This window comes from Protopterus annectens, chromosome 4.part0, assembly GCF_019279795.1.
Source record: "Protopterus annectens isolate FY-2018-M chromosome 4.part0, PAN1.0, whole genome shotgun sequence".
NCBI lineage: Eukaryota > Metazoa > Chordata > Ceratodontiformes > Protopteridae > Protopterus > Protopterus annectens.
The window spans coordinates 1,877,528,007-1,877,548,247 of NC_056733.1; the positions used below are offsets into that span (position 1 = coordinate 1,877,528,007).

General features: G+C 37.6%; 1 protein-coding gene across 3 annotated transcripts in view; it reads right to left on the reverse strand.

Annotated features, from left to right (window-relative positions):
* The window catches only part of LOC122800061 (Kv channel-interacting protein 1), a 1,177,177-nt gene that overhangs the window by 131,299 nt on the left and 1,025,637 nt on the right, over positions 1 to 20,241 (reverse strand). The window lies entirely within an intron of this gene.

Below are 20,241 nucleotides of genomic sequence, written 5' to 3' on the forward strand. Positions count from 1 at the left end.
GGGAAGGAGGGAGTTGTAGTGGAAAGAGAATACACGGAGAAAAGAGAACGTATACACCTGGGGCTGCAAGGGGGAGATGAGTTAGACAAGTAAGAAAAGGGAAAGATTCTATGTGGGGAAGATAAGAGACATCTGGGGAAGGTGGACTATGGGGGAATTGTGAAACAGAGTTACATGGAAAGAGGGTGAGGGGGTTCAGGAAAGAGAACAGAGCTGATGCCATGGTGAAGGGAAGATGGCAGGTATTTCTTTCTTTCTTTCTCTTTGTTTACTGAGAAATTCCGACTAGGTAATACCCATTTTTAGTGGAGGCCCAAATAGAAAAGCTCCATTTGTTTACATTGCATTACACTTAGTTCCAGTTAAACACAGAGTATTTACATTTCTGCTTACATTTATACACATACAGTAGTTCCATTTACGCATTCTAAGATTTTACAGAGCTAGAAGTTACTAAAGAGAAAGCCTATGTGCAACTAGTGGATTCTACAGACAGCAATTATGTATAAAAATTGACTTGTTATTTCAGTGAGAGGTTGAGAGCATTCTGTTTAAGGAGAGTATTTAGAGAATATCATGGAGTGGACACAAAGTCTTAACTTGGTGATGAGCATGTGCAGAACCAGGACTGGTTAAGATGTTGTTTAAGTAGTGATTTAATACTATTGAGTTTGATGGATAGTTTTATTTGTGTGGGGGTACTATTCCAGAGTTTAGCAATATATTGGTGGTAGAGTGAGTCTCCTGCAACATTATTTGACTTACCTGTGAGTAGTAAGAATTTATTACTAGAACAGAGGTCCCTTGCTGTACTGTAGGGCAGTGATATCACTTTTAGTTTTAGTGCAGGGCATTTTTCTGGATGATAAATGAGTTTGTGTGGTGTAGTTAGTTGTGAATATGTTAGGTAGTTGTGCAGTTGAAGCCATCTTTAAGCTATAACAATGGTGGTCCTATGAGGGAGACTGGTGGCAAATTTAGCTATTTGGTGCAGCGGTTAGTGTTGCCGCCTCACAGCAAGAGGTTCTCTGGTTCGATTCTCGGCTGGGGTGCCTTCTGTGCGGAGTCTGCATGTCCTCCTTGTGGTGGCGTGGGTTTCCTCTGGATGCTCCAGTTTCCTCCCACATCCAAAAGACATGCAGTATGTGGATTGGACCCTCTAAATTGGCCCTACGTGTGTGTGTGTGTGTGTGTGTGTGTGTGTGTGTGTGTGTGTGTGTGTGTGTGTGTGTGTGCCTTCTGTGGAAGGTTGGGCACTGGGCTGGCAATTCAACACCATAAAACTCCACTGCCAATCATGAGTGGACAGATGATCCACTGTGGCGATCCCTGACCGGGAAAAGCCGAAAGAAAAAGAAGAAGATTGTACCAAGAGTGAGTTTCTTTCTTTGAGTATTACTTAGGTTTATTAGGATTGGAGCGAAGTATAACAGAGTTGGCAGTAAGAAGGTGGTGCCTAGAGGTATTTTTGCAGTATCTGTGAGGAATCCATTCATCCTATAAAGGAAGCCTAGTTTCTGGTGTATAGATTTAACAGTGTGCAGTATATGCTGGTTATATTTGAGATTGTCAGTTATCATAATGCCTAGAAGTTTACTGTGAGTTACAGTTTCACTGACATTATTATTTGCTGACTTTACGTACGGTGAAAGATTGCTTTTGATTTTGATTTTTGAGTTTAAAAACACAGACTGTGGACTTTGAAAGGTGGTTACATAACTAGATAAGCTTAATTTCTCCTTCTGTCATCCAGCTGTGCTATCCATTCATGCTGGTGGGACACATTCTATATGCAAGACAGCAGAAAAGGCTATGATAGGCTGTATAATGTATAACACTTAATTAGTCTAATTAAGCAGTATTCATAAGTGCAGTACAGAAGGAAGTTAAATAATTTTGTAATGCATGAAGCATCAACATTATGCTCCGATACTGTGAAACAGATAAACTTGTTAACAGTTTCGCTAGCATGAGATCCAATTGTAACAGTATTTAGGGGGTGCATAACAATTGTTAAGCACCTAAGTGTTGGTGTGAATGGGTCTCACTCTTGGGACTGACATCTGACAGTGCTAGCTGGCAAAGAACAGTGACAGAATGTAAAACAGCTTCAGTTCTGCATGCTGTCTGTGCCTCTCAATTGTCCCTGACTTTGTCTCCTGTTTTTGCTCTGTCCCTTGTAATTGTTTTTTATTGTAAATTATTGAGAATTATAATTAGTCAATAATTCCAGACATTAGAGTTCCATATTTCTTATTGTTAAGAAAATGCATATTAATGTAAAAGCTGCTGTTCTGCTAACTTTTTAAGTGAATAAGACCAATATTTAAAAACTGTCGCTGATTTTGATCCTTTGTCTCATTATTTTTGCTTTTGACCAGAATTCTTAGCTGAAAGGTATGTTGCTGGATGTTTGACAATGCTAAGTGCTTTTACAGTCTTTCAAAGTTTTTAAAATTCTTTATGCTCCTACACTTTTTTTCTGTAACTGGAGTTCCATGGAGCAGATAATGCTCCATGCACTACAAAGATTTATGATTGACAACATTTTATTATGTGTTTTCAAGAAGGATGCTAAGAAATTAACCTCTCAGACTTTGCTCTCAAGATAAATTTTTTGGCATACATGTCTTGAAGGTATAATAATCCTGTTATGATCTGAGACCTGACCATAGTCCTATATGTTGCAAGTCAGTAAATGTTACAACTTTCGAAGTGGGATTCATAAACATTGTTTCAGCCAATATATTCCTTTCCTCGCTATTATGCAATCTCAGAGATGGTAAATATAAGTATCAGGGGTTGTGGAAGGATGTGGGGTAGGGGTGGGGGCTTCTCCCCCTGCAGAAATCAATGATTGTGGAGTTTTATGCTTCTGTTTTGTTTTTTGAGGCATGCATATTGGAGTGTCAGCAATGTGTGTGGCAATTACTTTTTTCAAGAAAAGGTACACTAATGTTATGCAGAGCAATTATTTTACTTTTATATATATATACTACATGCATATATATCTCTATCTCTCTCTCTCTCTATATATATATATATATATATATATATATATATATATATATATATATATATACATATATATATATATATATATATATATATATATATATATATATATATATATATATATATATATATATATATACACATATATACATATAGGTACTTTATGTATATAGGTATACAAACATATACATGTATGCACATACTTTTATATATACCTCATGTAAGTCAAGATGAAAGGCTGATAATGGCAACTGAAATAGTGAGCAATGAATGAAATCTCTCAAAAATCTATTTAACAGAGGGAAGTACAGACAAATGCAGGTTATGTAATGCAGAGCTAGAAAGAATATATCCATACCTCTCAACCTCTTAGCACAAAAAATCTGGACAAAGCCAAAAGTAATTGTGGGACAAAGGCCCAAAAATAGGGACAGAGTTTTAATATTTCTCTTATAAACTTAACAAATTGGAGGAAATAAAGGCTGAAACTCAAATGTCTGTCATTATTTAGTGACGTAAGTCCTCCCTTATTTGCCTGAAAAAAAACATATTTTATGAGGAGTAGACCAAAAAACATGAATCAAAAATCTAGGTATTCTGTGAAATTCTGGATAATTGACAGATATGATTATACCCCTTATGGCTAACTGTGTTATGTGACAAAGATAGTACATTGAAAAGTGCGCAAACTTTACAGTGCAGAAATAGTAAGTATTATATAAGCTTAAACCATAAAGAATTAGCAAAACTGTAACACGATCATTGAGGATCATTCGATACAAGTTGTTAAAAAGTAGATACAAGAAAAACAGATACTGCATCTGAAAATCATAAAACTAAAATATATCAGTACATGCAAGAAGAAAACAGAGCACTGTGAAACTAGAACACCCAGATAACTCCACTAGACCTGGATCAACTGGGCCAATAAACAAGTTTTCCAAGCATAGTTAAATATGTTAACACTACATGTGACCCTGTATGTATAACAGGAGATGGGATGCTGGGGTATGCTCCTTGCTCATAGCAAATATCAGAGGCTGAATTAATACTGCATTTATGAACCTGAAGTATGCTATGACTGTGGAATGGGACCGTTCTTTTTACAGTATTAAAAACTCTAAACATCTAGCTAAATTGAATGAAGGATTCAGATCCATTTACCACCATAAGTTTTATATTTAATGTGGGCTTATAATTTAAATAGGATCTATCAAATGTAAGGAGGCCAGAATGACTGTGTGGGAACACTATGCTTCCTGTTCAGGTAGCATATACATATATATTCAGGACTGTTAGAGACAATCTAAAAAAGGCTCATCACACATCTGTCTAAATATATTAACTACACAGTGAATTATTTGATGCAGATATCATGTCATTTATATTAATTTCAGATTTGTTTTCACTAAATTTTTGTATGATGCACAGTGATGGTAATATTTCTTTAAAGATGAATTTACTGTTAGTTAAATTGAGGTGATTGAAACAAATATTCACTGCTGTACTATGAGAATAACGCATTTCCTAGCATGGTTGATGCCCATATGTGCTATAAAAAGTTGAAATTTTTATGCCAATCTGCAGAATTTTAATCTCAGTTATCAAATATTCTATATTAGCTCTAAGCAGGCAGGTGAAAGTGACTCTCTCCTAATTCAGCTGTGTTAAGAACCTCTGATTTCTTATCATCATCATATTCCCTAAGGATAGACTACCTTCGATGGATGAATGAGTCATTTGCTTTTATTTTAAATATACCCTGTTTGTTGGAGTTGTTGGGAGTCTGGTGGTTGGCTGTCTTGTGCCTGCTTGATCATGTATTCCACATATTAGTATGCAAATGCAATATATTGGTGTCTCATCAAATTTTTGAACGCTCATAGCTGTGAAGAAAGAAAGATTGAATCATTTTAGATTGAATCTCAATCAAAAACAACAAAAATTAAAACAATTTTTTTTACACTGGGGAAAGCCCCACATCACCCCCCCCCCCATATGGGGTGCTGTGCCCTGACACCCCATACTAATTATATATACCAACTCTGAGATAACCCAACAGTTGGGTAAGGGCAAATTCCCTTACCCACTGCACCACAATCCCATACAAAAGGCTGCCAGCAAAAACCCCATTGAGAACACTGTTCACTAACATGAGCGCTCATTGTTATTCACAGCCTGAAGAAGGGTTATTGCATATTAGCATTCATTGGTTTGACCTGCAGACATAGACACTCATATATATGACTGAAAAATAGACAGAAAACACATTTTATTGAATCACATTTCATAAAATATTTCATATACAGCAAATACTCCTTCAAAAGATTTATATATGTGTGTGTGTGTGTGTGTGTGTGTGTGTGTGTGTGTGTGTGTGTGTGTGTGTGTGTATTAGTGAGTATTTCATCTGAACTAATTCTGACAAAAATATTGAATGCTTATACCATCAAAAATGCTAAAAGTACAAAAACAGCATTTTGTAGGATGGTAAGGCCACTGCACTCCCATACAATTGCATCTCTAACCATTCTACCTCCAAGAAACTTCCTTAACCTCCACTGTTCTGTGGACTCAGTGTTAATAAGGGACAGGTTTTAATGAAATGGGGAACAAGTGAAACAAACCAGCCAGTTACTGTTTTGATGAAACCCAAAATGAGTCATACTATCTATCATGCACACACCTGCACACAGACAAACACACGGAAAATAAAGTGTGGTCCAGAGGTTTCATATGTTTTATATGTATAACAGGAGGGGAAGTGCACAAGTTCTCTCATAAGTACTGAAGCCACAACTGGGATATACAAGTATAACTCACCTGTAAAACATAATCACCTTCTCTACTGCCACTTATTATTCATTAATCTGATTTGTTTCCATTTATGAGGTTGGTTTATTAGTTTTTGAGAGAATATTGTACCTATTGAATAAAAAAAAATTACAAAATTTCAGAAAACTGATTTGTTTCATGTGTTTTCCTATTTAAAGAAAATACAAGATATGTGTATAAAAATAGCACTCATTAATTCTAAGGTTAACTATTTAACTATGGGAAGTGAGTTATCTCGACATCTGCTAACGAGGATGGAAAGGTAGCTGTTGAGGTAGGTTTTCCCCTATCTTTTTATTTCAAAATTATAAAAACTATAATTTTAAAATTAAAAAAGGAATACTGTACCAATCTCAGAATACATAATGCATAGCTAGTTTAGCAGTATGATTAATGTACTGATGAAATAATTATCTTAAATTTAAAACCAATTTGCCTCCTGTTACTATGTGAGATAAACACTGACATTGGTTACTTAGAGTAGCCAATCTGAATGTTTATCTGAAGATCTCTAATTATTTTATTAGCGATTACCATAGGAAGTAGATAATGTAATCGTTGGGACAGTTTTTCTTGGATGTTTACTTATATTGCCAGCATACTAGATACATTTGTGGGCAGTGTTAAGAGAACATACTGCCCACAAAAAATGATCCATGTATTTATGTTCAGTAATAAGTGATATGTGCTTCTTCTGACAGGAGACCAGATAATGATCACTACCAAACATATGAGGTGCATGCAATCAGAGACTGATTATTTTTGGAGTGGTAAGTAGGGAGGAAGACTATATGTCAAACAAAAGGGCAGTAACTGGACAGCAGTAAAATGATTTCCTTTATGGTTTGTCAGGATGGGATACTGCATGTATCATATTACAAATATTATAAAGATGTTTATTTCTTTTATGTAATCACATTCAAATATTCTAAGTGTACTGCCAGAAAGTGGCCAGTTTGGAGGTGGACGTAGGGAAGAAGGTTGTGTATGATAGCACAGTACAGTTACTTGATCACAGTTAAATGGTCATCTATAGGGCTTCTTAGAGAGGTGCAGGGCTTGTTGACAGAAGAAGTCTGAAATACATTAATGTGCTTATTATTTTCACATGATCACCTTCAAATTATCAGAGGTATACACAGTCAAAAACTGGTTCTTGAGGAGTAGTCTTTTTATGAAAATCAATAGTGTTTTACTTGATCCCAGCTAAATGATCATTAATATGGCTTGTCAGGGAAGGTAATTTAAAATGCATCACTATAGCCAATACTTCTTTCACTTCAATACAGTCATATATCAGAGGTGCACACAATCAAAATGTGGCTATCTTTGGAGGATGATGAGTCAGGCCGTGTGTAAAGAAAAGTGATATTGTATCTAATTGATAGTAGTCAAATAACTGCTGAAATTATTTGCTAAGGGGCTAAGCGTGTGTGCTAGAAAAACAAGATGAGGTACGTTACTGTGGCTACTATTTCTTTCACATGACCAGTTTCAAACACGGTTAAAGTTGGTTGTTTTGGTCATGGGGTAGGGAAACTGCCTGGGTTGAGGACAAGAATATTACACTTACTTGATCACAGTTAACAATCAATTGATTGCTTTACTGGGAGGGACAGTACATGTGTTTGAGGTCAACATATTGAAGTGCATTAGTCTGGTAATTATTGTGTTCACTTAATCATATGCAAAATCAATGGTGTACACATCGACAAAGGAGCTACCTTTGAGGACTAAGCATGATTGCATTAAATTAATGTTAATATGTTTTATTAAGGAGGGCTGGTACATGTACATGAAAGAGACAAGATGAGTACACTACTGTGGACATTATGCCTTTCCAATGAACAGAATCAAGCATTATACTGATGTCCAGTCAGACTGGATAGTCTTGGGCAGTTGGAAGGCAGACTGTGTTTGAAAGTGACTTAATACTTCTGCTACTCGATAAACAAATGATCAACAGCTGATCTGTCTTGTTAGGGTGACAGTGTGAGTGTATATAGAGGAAATGTGCACAAAGAAATATCATAGAGTTTAGTTGGCAACCATTTAGATGACTTATTTATGGTCAAATAAGGTACAGTCTGTGAAAAGGGACATATTCTAAGGGCAATATGTGTGCAAAAGGAGATGAGCGTAATATTTGTGGTATTTTAGGAAAACAATGAAGACATAGCACATGTTTTGGTTTTTGATATGTTACTATATTATTATAATTTTAAAGCATATCCAGCACAAATACCTTTAGCTTTAAAGTAAAAAAAAGTATAATTTTCTCAAACAAGTATAACTTTCTCCTTTTTTCTTGGGGGTAATTTCATAATATGCAGTGATATAAATATATAGTTTTTATTTTGTAAGAAGTAAAACAATTTATTTGTTTCTGAAAGCAATGTTTTCATGCAAGGACTCATACAGAAAAATCAAGAAAAAAAATGTGAGGAATTGTGAACTGACATATAGAGATTAAACATGGAGCTGTTTTCTCTCTCTGCACCTCAGGCATATCCTATATTTAATTTATGAATGAATATGCAAATGTGTTGTTCTACATTTTTATTACATAATTCAAATCAATTTCAGAAAAATAATTATGTATTGATAGCCATAACCAGTAGGCTTGCATAGCCATAAGAATGTGCTAGGTTGCCAAGTTGCATTCTATTTGTATTCCTTTAGGAATGGGAATATGACTTGTTTTCAGTGTGGAAAATAAAGTACATGTCTGGAATAAATTGCAAGAAATGTCAAAACTCTATATTTTTATTCAGGTAAAGAGACATTTTGTCACTAGAAAAATGCCAAAACCAAACCTCCCAGTACTGACAGTGGCAATGTGATATGGTCAACCTTTAGCAATGAGCTGCATGTAAATCCTTAACAGAAGAATGGCAAACATAAGCAAATTTGATGAAAGATATATTTTGATTTCTTAAAGGAAAAATGAGGTATGGTTTGTTATACACTGGTACTGAATGCACCATTTTGCATTCATTTGACAGTAATAGTATGATGACAGGAGCTTTCTAATTAAGCTAAATGGGAAACTACGACTAATTAAGTCTAACAATACCAACTGCAAGGTCAAGATAGCCTCACAGGCTAAAGACAACCGAATGGCTTTCTACAGCTATGTCTGAAACCTCAAAGGCAGGACAAATTAGTGTGCCAAACTGATGGTCAGTGATGCCACCTTCACTGAGCACAGTCACATAGTGAATTTGCTAGCTGACAAATTCAGCTGAAACTTCACCTCCACTCCTCCCCTGCCTCCCTCCTTGAAATACCCACTAACATAACCCCAACCCCCAATTATTAGCAGGGAGCAGGTCCTGGTGGCGCTTGCTAAGGCCAAAAACACTGCCTCAAATGGCCCTGACAATATCTCAGGATGCCTCCTAAATAGCTGGAAACATGATCTGTCAGGATGATTTGAATCAATTGCAACTATAGCCTCAAAAGAGGCTTTGTTCCATGTGAATGGTGGACTGCAGTGGTTATCCCACTTCATAAGGGTGGAATATCAACCAACCACAGAAACTACAGATCTATTAGTCTGAGTAGTCTAATATGCATAGCGAAAGAATGAATTATTATGCAGATGCTCAACAAAGACATTTACAACTGCCAACACTAGACCTAACCCAGTTTGGCTTTATCAAGGGAAGATCATGCCTACTAAAACTGGTGGAGTTCTTTGAGAAGGTCACCAAGGCAATGGCTGATGGGAAATGGTGCAAACCACCTACCTAGATCTGGCTAAGGTATTTGGTACAACACACTACTTGAATATAGTTGACAAACTCACTGAATTATGCATAAACCCATATATAACTCTCTAGATTGCAAGCTAGCTTACAGACAGGACTCAGGAAGTCAGGACTGGTGATACCACCTCCAGTAAAAGACTGGTCACAAGTGGGGTACCTTAGGCCTCCAAGCTGGGACCGCTCCTATTTGGCATCTACTTCTTTGAGTAAAGGCTAATGTCAAGAGTCTTTGGCTGACAAATTTCACAGATGACTACAAACTGGGAGCTATCATAAAGTCTCCCTATGATGAAAACATCTTACAAGAAGGTCTAACATAGACAAATGATGGGTGCTAAAGTCGCGGACAGAAAGTCAAAGACAAGAAATGCACTATAGTGCCTTTTGGGAAAACTGCCACCCAGGATAATTACTCCATCAATAAGATACACCTAAGAGTTGCTCCAGTAGGTAGGATTCTGGGAACATATGTAGACAGTCATCTGGCCTTTGACCAACATGTGGTCAAGGTAGTAAGAAACTAATTCTATGTTGCCCAACTTAGAAGTAAGGGCATGGCATCCAGGTCCAAAGAATTCATAGTTCCACTTTATTCAACCCTTATCAGACCCATCATTGAGTATAATGCCCCTTTGGCATGTACTTGACCAAGCATATGCAACAGTTGTAATATTCACAAAGGTTCCTTACAAGGAGAATCCAGAATATAAGCACATTGTCATATATGAATCACCTCAAAGCCCTGTCTTTATACTATATTTCTTATGCTTTACTGATAGACAATCTTTTGCTGGCATACAAGGCATCCTCGGATCCAGCTCTGATGGACCTTTTGCACATTTATAAAATGAACAGCATCAGAACTACTAGATCCAATGATTTAAATGTTGCTTGTTACATAGATAAGACATTGGTGAGACAGATATGTGTATCAGGAGATTCCCATGCTTTGGAACAGACACCACATCTATGTAAAGTAGTCTATTATCAACCCTATTTTAGAGTAACCTTGACCAATGAATGGGAAATTGGAAATTCATCCATTGTCTGGCTGCCATGTCTCTGACAGATAGAGGCAGACAGTAATGCTGAAGCTAACATAACCCCTTACATAACCTCTAGAAATTACCTAACTAACATACCTGCTATATATGCCCATGATATACAGGGACACAGTGAGATTGGATGGCTAGGCTTATACAGGCTCTGGTGGTCATTAGCCTAGTATATATCTATGAACCTATGAACTATTTTCTGTATTATATATCATTTTTACTCAGAGTCAAGGCTGAAATAAATGCCCAGAATATATCTGCACTAAGCTGCTATTACATCAGATGTAAAATGCATATTCCTCCAGAAAAGGCATGTTTTTGGCACCAGAAACATGCTACAATGAAAACTACTTATACTCGGGGAAGGTAGTGGCAAACTGAGTACAAAAGGTAGGAAAGGAAACTGAGTAGTTTCCTTTCAAAGGTCCCTGGCTGCTGTCCGCTCTGCCCTAGCGTCTTTGCCCCTGTACCCAGCTCAACATTTACCTGCCTTACTACTGCCTATCTGGTGATTTAAGAAACCTATCCAATTCCAGTGGCCTCATCCACCAGCTTCCTATTTCTCTGTACCCTCTATCAAGAAAGGAAAAAATACCCAGCTCAACATTTACCTGCTCCTGATATTACTACTGCCTATCTGGTGATTTAAGAACCCTATCCAATTCCAGTGGCCTCATCCACCAGCTTCCTATTTCTCTGCACCCTCTATCAAGAAAGGAAAAAATACCCAGCTCAACATTTACCTGCTCCTGATATTACTACTGCCTATCTGGTGATTTAAGAACCCTATCCAATTCCAGTGGCCTCATCAACCAGCTTCCCATTTCTCTGCACCCTCTATCAAGAAAGGAAAAAAGTATGTTATGCACTGTCTACCTTGTAAAACAGACCCCTATCTACTACTTGTCTCAGGGCTCCAAAGTCCGCTGTGAGCCTGAGCAGCCAGCTGCCTTTAACTTTACTCTAAATCTACCCAACAGCCAACACACCTCTTCCACCTACCCTAACCCTCTCTTGATATAGATCTCTTCTTCCACTGTTCTACACTACTTAGCTCCTTTACATACTTACTTACAACACCAGACCTGCCCACTAGGTGGTACCCTTTCTCCCATCCATCTATCACTCCCTCTCTCCCTGTTCTACCTTTTTATACCCACTAACTTATTAGGCTCTTGGCCTAATCCTCTTCATACTCAGGTTGTGTCTTTTCCAGCATTTACCCTCTGCCTCCTCTGACTCCTCCACTATCTCAGCCTTACCACTCATGTCCTACCTTCTAATTTGTAGCTACCTGCATTACTGATAGTTTTCTCTCTAACTTCTCTTCCTTTTGTCTGTACCCGCTCCATTCGCCCTACGGGCTCACTCTGCTCCCCCTACCCTACCCCCAATTCCCACCCACCCCAGGGGTCCTACACTTATACCTACCTAACCACATCCCTTCACCATTTTCACCTATCACAACAACACTACCTTATCCAATCTTCTCTTTTCCCTCCATTTTCTTCTACCACTCACTTTCTCACCCACCACACCCTTTGCCTTACACTACCACACCCCTTTACCTTTGTACTATCTACTACAACTTTATATTCACCTCTGCAATGTACAAACTCCCAACCCTAGTCCTCCAACATTACTTACTTATACTCTCACTTCTCCCACATTTAATACTATTACACCTGATAACCTCTTATGAACACCCATTACTGTCACACTTTCCCTTCTCTACTCAGCAATCTACCATTTCAATTATCGCCTCTCATGCTCACCACATCAACATTACTTCCACACCTAGCTATCTTTTACCCAGATACCATAGGACAACCCACATTCAATATGACTTCCCCAATCCTAGAAGCCATCCACCTATGCAAAGTAAATACACTAACACTAGAAATCTAACACTACTCCTCTCCCTAAAGGATGGAGATATTCACCCAAACCCAGGTCCAAATACCTCCTCTACCACTCTATCCTTCAAACCAAACCCCACTGCCAACCTCCTACTTAAAAAAACAGCCAACTCACTCCTAATAGCTCACCTCAACATACGCAGCATTAACAACAAAATAACACAACTTCATGCTCTCTTGGAACTCTATTCCTTTGATATTATCTGTCTAACAGAAACCTGGCTAAAACCTTCAACCAAAGACAACAAAGTCATCCCGCCTGGCTACAATATCTTACGTTTTGACTGGATATCTAAAAAAGGTGGTGGAGTAGCTGTCTTATTCAAATCTGTCTTTCAAATAACCACTTTCCACCAGAAACCACCTCAGGACTCTAATGCTGAGATTCTGATTACCAAACTTCAGCTAAACTCAGTCAAATCTATCTATATTATCTGCATCTATGTCCCTCCAGGAAATAACATCTCTACCATTGAAAACATCCTCTGTTGCCTATCTCTAAACTTACCCCAAGAAACCATTATCCTGGGTGATTTTAACATTGATTGGCAATCCTGCAGCAACAAACACCCTACTACCCATATTAATCTCTATGGGTTTTCACAAACTATTACCTCACCGACTAGAATTAACAAATCTAATAAAAAAGAAAGCACCTTAGATTGGATACTTGTCAATAATCAACCCCACACTTATGAAACAGGAACCCTCCCTGATGATGTAAGTGATCACTTACTAACCTATATTATCAGGATCAAAGCAAATCCACCCACTCATACCATTACTAGAACAATTAGAACCAAGAAAAACTTCAACTTGGATCTATTTCAAAGTGAACTGAAAGCATGTAATTGGTCACCCTTAAAACACCTTTCTCTTGATGAAGCTGTTGATTACTTTAATACTAAGTTTCTAGACATACTCAACCACCATGCCCCCACTCGGTCTATTAGAATAAGAACTAAATCTGCCCTTTGGCTCTCTAAAGAAACTAAGCAAAAAATCCATCTCAGAAATAAAATCTGGAACAAATCTTGCTTAACTAAAAACCCTGCTGATCACCAACACTTCAAACGATTGAGAAATGAGACTAAAAAAGCAATATTGACCGACAAAAAGAACTATTACCTACATTCTCAGAAAACACAACAGAAAAACTCACAAAAGTTCTGGGCAAACATTAATCAGTTACTTCAGCCCGGTCAATCTATCACACCCAACCCACAAGGTACAGACATAGAGAACCCCAAGCAAATTGCTAATGACTTTAATACCTTTTTCACCGAAACAATTCAAACTCTTGCCAGTCACCTCTCTAGTCAAAATGCAACTATATCTAATTCTAACTCAAACCCACCACCCCCATTTCTTTTCCAACCTGTCCCAACAGCTTATATTCTCTCCCTCATCCAAAAACTCAAACTATGTACTCCCTCTGCTGACTTACTACCCACAGAATACTTACAACTAGCAGCCAAATCCATTGCCTACCCTATCTCCATACTAATCAATAGAACCATCACTGAGGGATCGTCCCTAAACTTTGGAAAGTCTCTCATATTATTCCCTTCATAAGGGAGGAAATTCTACTGAACTCTCCAACTATCGCCCCATAGCCCTACTCTCCCCCTTATCTAAGATCATGGAAAGGTGTATCCACAAGCAACTGCTTGACCACCTTCTCCAAAATAACTTGCTTTCTAATACCCAACATGGTTTCAGACCTTGTCACAGTACCACCACTGCCCTCCTTTCCTTTACAAACACCATCAACAACAAACGTAACCTTAACACCCTTTCCTCTGCACTTTTCTTAGACCTGTCCAAGGCTTTTGACATGGTCAACCACCAAATACTCATACAAATTCTTCAATCTCTCTCACTTGACATTCTACCTATTAAATGGTTCAAGTCCTACTTAACTAACAGACATCAAGCTGTACTCTGGAACTCCACTCTATCTACCCATCTACCAGTTAACATCGGTGTCCCTCAAGGGTCCATACTGGGTCCACTCCTGTTTTCTTTATTCATAAATGACCTCCACCAAGCAGTTCCCCTAGCTACATGCATACAATACGCAGACGATTCCACACTTATCTGCTCAGCCACAACTGTATCAGAACTTCACTCTCTGACACAACACATATTTAACTCTGTTGAACAGTGGTTTACACAACGTTGTCTCCTACTTAACCCCAAAAAAACTAAACTCCTCCTGTTCACACCTACCAATAAATCCCCCCTAATAGACTTTACAATTTTATCTAAAAATGGCACACCTATATCCCAAGATCTTAATACCAAACTGCTAGGCATCACCATCGACAACAACCTTAGCTTCGACACCCATATCAGCAACACAGTGAAAACTATTAATAAAAAAATAGGCTCTCTATACAGAATCAAGCCCTACCTCACTCCAGCAACTAGAATAACTATTGCCCACTCCCACCTAATCTCTTCCCTTCTCTATGCCTCACCCATATTTACTAACCTGTCAAAACATAATCTTATGAAATTAGAAAATACCTACAATAGCATAGCTAGGTTTGCTACAGGTAACCCTTTCAGAATCCACCACTGTATTAATTTAAAGCAACTAGGCTGGCTTGAATTTCAGCAGCAACTGAAAATTAATCAACTAGCCATCGCTCATAAAATACTGTATCAACCTGCCAAAACACCTATTCTATCTACACTAATTTACCCTTACCATAACCTAAAGTCTCTAAGATCTGCACACAAACCTCTTGTAAACATTGACAAAGCAAATAACAAGGCTGGAGATTCCCTCTTCTCCAATACTGCTGGAAAACACTGGAACCTACTTCCCTATGAACTATCTACAATTCCCTCCACAACTCTATTTAAAAAGAAACTTAAGCTCTTCCTCAAAACACAGTGGTTGTGCCCCTGTACTAATCCTGACTGACTATCTAGCTCCTGATATATGACTCAACCTGTACCTTTAGAACCCTGCATATACTTCATCCTAACATCTAACGATCTATTTCTCCATCATAGTATTAATTACTTTGTAAAAAAAAAAAAAAAAAACTTTACTACCAGATGTATTACATGTACATTTTGCTTTTATTCTATTTGAATGTCTACTTGAAACTGTACTTGTACTAATCAATGTGAAATGTACTGCAATTATATACTTTAATAATATGTAAACAGATATTATATATTTATCTCTTATCTCTTTTACTATAAATGTATCTGCTTTTTAAACATGTATTACTTTGATGTGAATTTATTTTTACTGTTTGGAGCTTATCTCCTCGGGTCTCTACTGAAAATGGACATATATCCAGCTAGACTAGCCCGGTCAACAAATGTAAAATAAACTAAAATAAAATAAAATAAAATAATTTATTGCTGAATTATACTTAAATCTTTAAAGATAAATATTAGTCATAGGTACTTGAATGTCAAATTATAAATTCCCAAAAGTTTTACTTTATCATTATTTTATGAATATGCACCAAAAACAGTGGTTTATAAGCAATTGGCATTAACAGTCTGACATTTTGCATTGTACTTAGTTTTTCTTTAAGGTAGATTCATGGCTTTCTTCAGAGTAAGAAATTTAGAACTTATCCAGAATATATACTACAAGTACATGCCAAATGGCACACAGTACTCGATTATTGGTCTAATGAGGGCTGAATACAGTAGGACTATAATTTCTTTGGATCTGGATGCCATACCTTTAATTATAACTTGTGCCACATAAAAGGATTTCCTTACCATTGTGGACACATGGCATTCAGAGTTTAAGCTACTATGTACCTAGATCTGTCACCTCTGAGTCTACTCTAAGGGGTATGCTATTGGTGTTATAATTTGCAGGGGTATCTGACTTCCCAAAGGGTATGATAATGCATTTTTTGTATTTAGTTTTAAGCCATGGTTCTAGCACCACCCATTTCTCTGATCTAGACCCTCCTGAAGGATATCTACATCACTGGGGCATTCAATGATTGCTCCCAGCTTGCAGTCATTTGCAAATGCTGTCATCCAGAGGCCTTCCACATTTTCCTTGACTTCAGAGAAGTATACATACCACTAGTAGCTGGCCTCTTGCTAGATCTGTATTTCACTCACTTTAACCACGTGTCCTGTCCATCATCCAGTTTGCTATCCATCTGATGACATAAGGATTAGTTTTGTGAGCATATTTATAATAACTGAGTGGGGAACTGTGTCAGAGGCCTAGAATAGGTTGAGTAGGCGATATGTAGTGTTTTATCCTCATCCATGGTCTTAGTGACTTTCTCAAAGAAATCCATCAGAATCTGAATGCATGATCTGCCCTCGACAAAGCTGAAGTAGGTTGGGTCCAGTATTTGGAAGTCTCCTATGTCATTATTTATCAGGAACCTAATTATTCTTTCCATGGCCTTACATATAAGACTAGTGAAACTTTTGGGTTTGTAATTTCCCGGGTCAGTTGATGGTCCCCTTTTAAGCAGAGGGATGACTGTTGCTGTTGCTGTGATCCTTTGAAGGCGAAAGGCCGAGGTACCAGATCGCAATAAAATGCTTTACTGGCATGGTGTTGGCTGAATTTGTGTTCTTCTTGGATGATTGTTGCTGTTCTCTAGTCCATTGGGACAAAGCCAGTCCAGAGGCTGTGGTTATATACAGATCCTAATGGCCCTGATAAGTCCTGATTTAAGTTGTTTAGGAGGCAACCTGGTATATTGTCGGGCCCCAATGAAGCTGTGTTTTTAGCTTTAGAGAGCGCAGTGGCAATCTGTTCTTTGGTGATAATTGGTGGTGGAGTGGTGGAAGATGTTTCTTGGGGGAGAACTGGGGGTGATGGGGAAGTGAAATTTGAGATGAATTTGTTGGTCAGCAGATTTGCTATGTCAGCTGGCTGAGTATAGTTGATGCCCTCTACAACTAATTGCTCACATTGTTAGGTGCCTTAAGATTATGGACTTAACTGAATAATGCCTTATGGTTATCCTCAGCTTTGGAGGTTATTTTTACCTCAAAGTCTGCTTTCAGAGACTTGATTAGTTCACTGAATCACTTGTTTAGACAAATGAGGGACTTATTGCTGTGTTGTGCACATTCCTTCTTACTTCTCAATAGGATTTTCTTTCTTTTGTTATACAACCTATTAATATCAGGGGTTCACCCATGTGGCTTGTTTTTGCGGTTTTATCTGGGTTTGGTACCGTTATTTCTACACAGTTGTTTATATGGTCAAACACGGCTTCTGAGTATGCCTCTGCATAGGTTTCTGTTTTTCATGGATTTTGGGGAATTTGGAAACTATTTATGCAATAATGTCTTTTATACATTCTGACCACCCACTGAACCTGAAAGAGCAGAAGGTGGAGGTGTATCTATATACATAAAGAACAAGCACACCAAAGGCTGGTCAGGCTGGAACTTGTTTAACATAGCGAGATTACAGCAATGGAGCTCTTCTGTTCTCCATTGCTGCCTATCACAAAAAAAAGTAAAGACTTATACTAATAGAAAAAGTCCGGGCGACCGACCAATCAGCGTGCACGTTTTGGAATATTAATGGGGGGGTCATTGTATAATTAAGCATTAACCCATGGCTGGGTGTAGAAAATGCTTGGTTTACCCATGGTCTGTGTGGTTTGGTCATGAAAGTGAAGCCCAAGATGTTTTTTGCTGTTTTTTTTTTCTTTGTTTCTGTAGGACTCTTTGTAGTGTTGCACTTCCTATTGGTGTGGTTTAACTACATTATTGCTGGTTGAAGGATTGTTGTCTTTTTGTGGGATTGTTTTAAATATTACTTCTATTTCTAAGTCGGTAATGAGGTCGAAGCTGAGTTCCATATTTTCTTTTGTTTTTATTTACTGTATAGTGATGGTGCCCATTTTCTGTGATGTTTCATCATTTTTATAAGGTATTGTGTTTACATGAGACTGTACTGATATTTAGGAACAGGACATTATGATTTATTATTATTTTTTGTTTTTTTCACTTTGAAGCTACCAAAATTTAAGTTTGTTTGATTTGTTGGTCTGCATGAAATTACAGGCATTATATTTTGATTTGACAAGATGGATTATTGCTTATGATTTTGTAAGTAAGCAGTGCCATTACAACTTAGTGTTACATGAAACAGGGATTGAAGATACATAGAACTTTTCACAATTTTTACTAAGATTTGTAAAATTGCAGTGCAGCGATGTGATCTTGTTTATTTATCTAGGGAGACTTTGCTGTAGTAAACTCTGGCTCAGGTAAGCAGAAATATTAATAAAATTTAGAGAAGAAATGATGTGGAGCAATTTGGAGAAGCAAAGCATATTTGTTTATTATTTATTTTTTATTTTTATTTATTTTACATTTGTTGACCGGGATAGTCCAACTGGATACATGTCCATTTTCAGTGGAGGCCCAGGGAGAAAAGCTCCAGTTTAATTCTACAGAAATACTAGACATTACAATATTATATATAAATCAAGATTGGGTAATACAGTTACAACAGTTTACATTCATTAAAGGGTAAAAATAAAACGTAACAAAGTCACACAAGTAGATTGCTAAGTAAATAGCTGATTACCAGGTAGTTAGGTTAAAGTCACTTAGACGTAGGAGGACGATCTATGGTATACAGTCGGTAGTTTATACATTAATCAAGGGTAAAACAGGGGCATAGCCACTGTGTTTTAAGGTACAGTGTAAGATTTTTCTTGAATAGCGATAGAGAGGGTTCAGCTGTGAGGTTGGCAGGGAGAGAGTTCCATGTTTTACCAACAGAATTGGCAAACAGTGCCTCCTCAGCAGAGTTGTTAGCTTTGAACTGTTAGAGGATCAGAGTGCTTTGAGGTTATGGTAGGGAGTGATGATGTTTTTTAGAACAGATGTGTGTTCAGATTGGTAGAGAATCTTGTGAGCATTTACTAGATGATTAACCTTTAGAAGATTAGGTAGTTCCAGCCACCCTAGAAGCTTAAAGTTCTGTAGGCTGTACCGGTGGCAAATCTTGCTATGTGATTATAGCAGGTGGTGAATTTGTTCAAGTTGGAATTACTCAGGTTTGTGTATGGGGGGAGGCATAGAGAAGGGTGGAGGGTAGGTGTGAGCGGGCAATAGCGGATCTAGCTAGAGGAGTTAGGAAGGGTTTAATCCTATAAAGAGAGCCAAGTTTTTTTATTAACTGTTTTAATCATATGGTTTATATATGTAAGTCAAACTTGAGGTCATTGTCAATTATTACTCCTAGTAGCTTAGTTAAGGGGTCTGGTGAAATAATGGTGCCGTTTTTAGATGTGATGGTGAAGGTCTGTACAGTGGACCTAGGAGATGGAGAGAAAAGCAGCATCTTAGTTTTATTAGGATTCAAAATAAGACGGCGATTTAGGAGCCAGTTCTCAATTGAGTTGAAAGTAGTTTGGGATAAAGTCTGTAGTACTGTTGGGCATATTGCTGAACAAACTAGAGTCAAGTCATCCGCTTACTGGATGCAGGTGGCATCTGGGTTGACTTTGTATTGGTTGTTTATAAATATAGAAAATAGGAGGGGTCCTAAAATAAAACCCTAGGGAACTCCCATGGTGATGGGTAACAGGGTGAATAGATTCCCCTTCCATAGGACTGCCTGTTGTCTGCCACTAAGGTATGTCTGGAACCATTGGA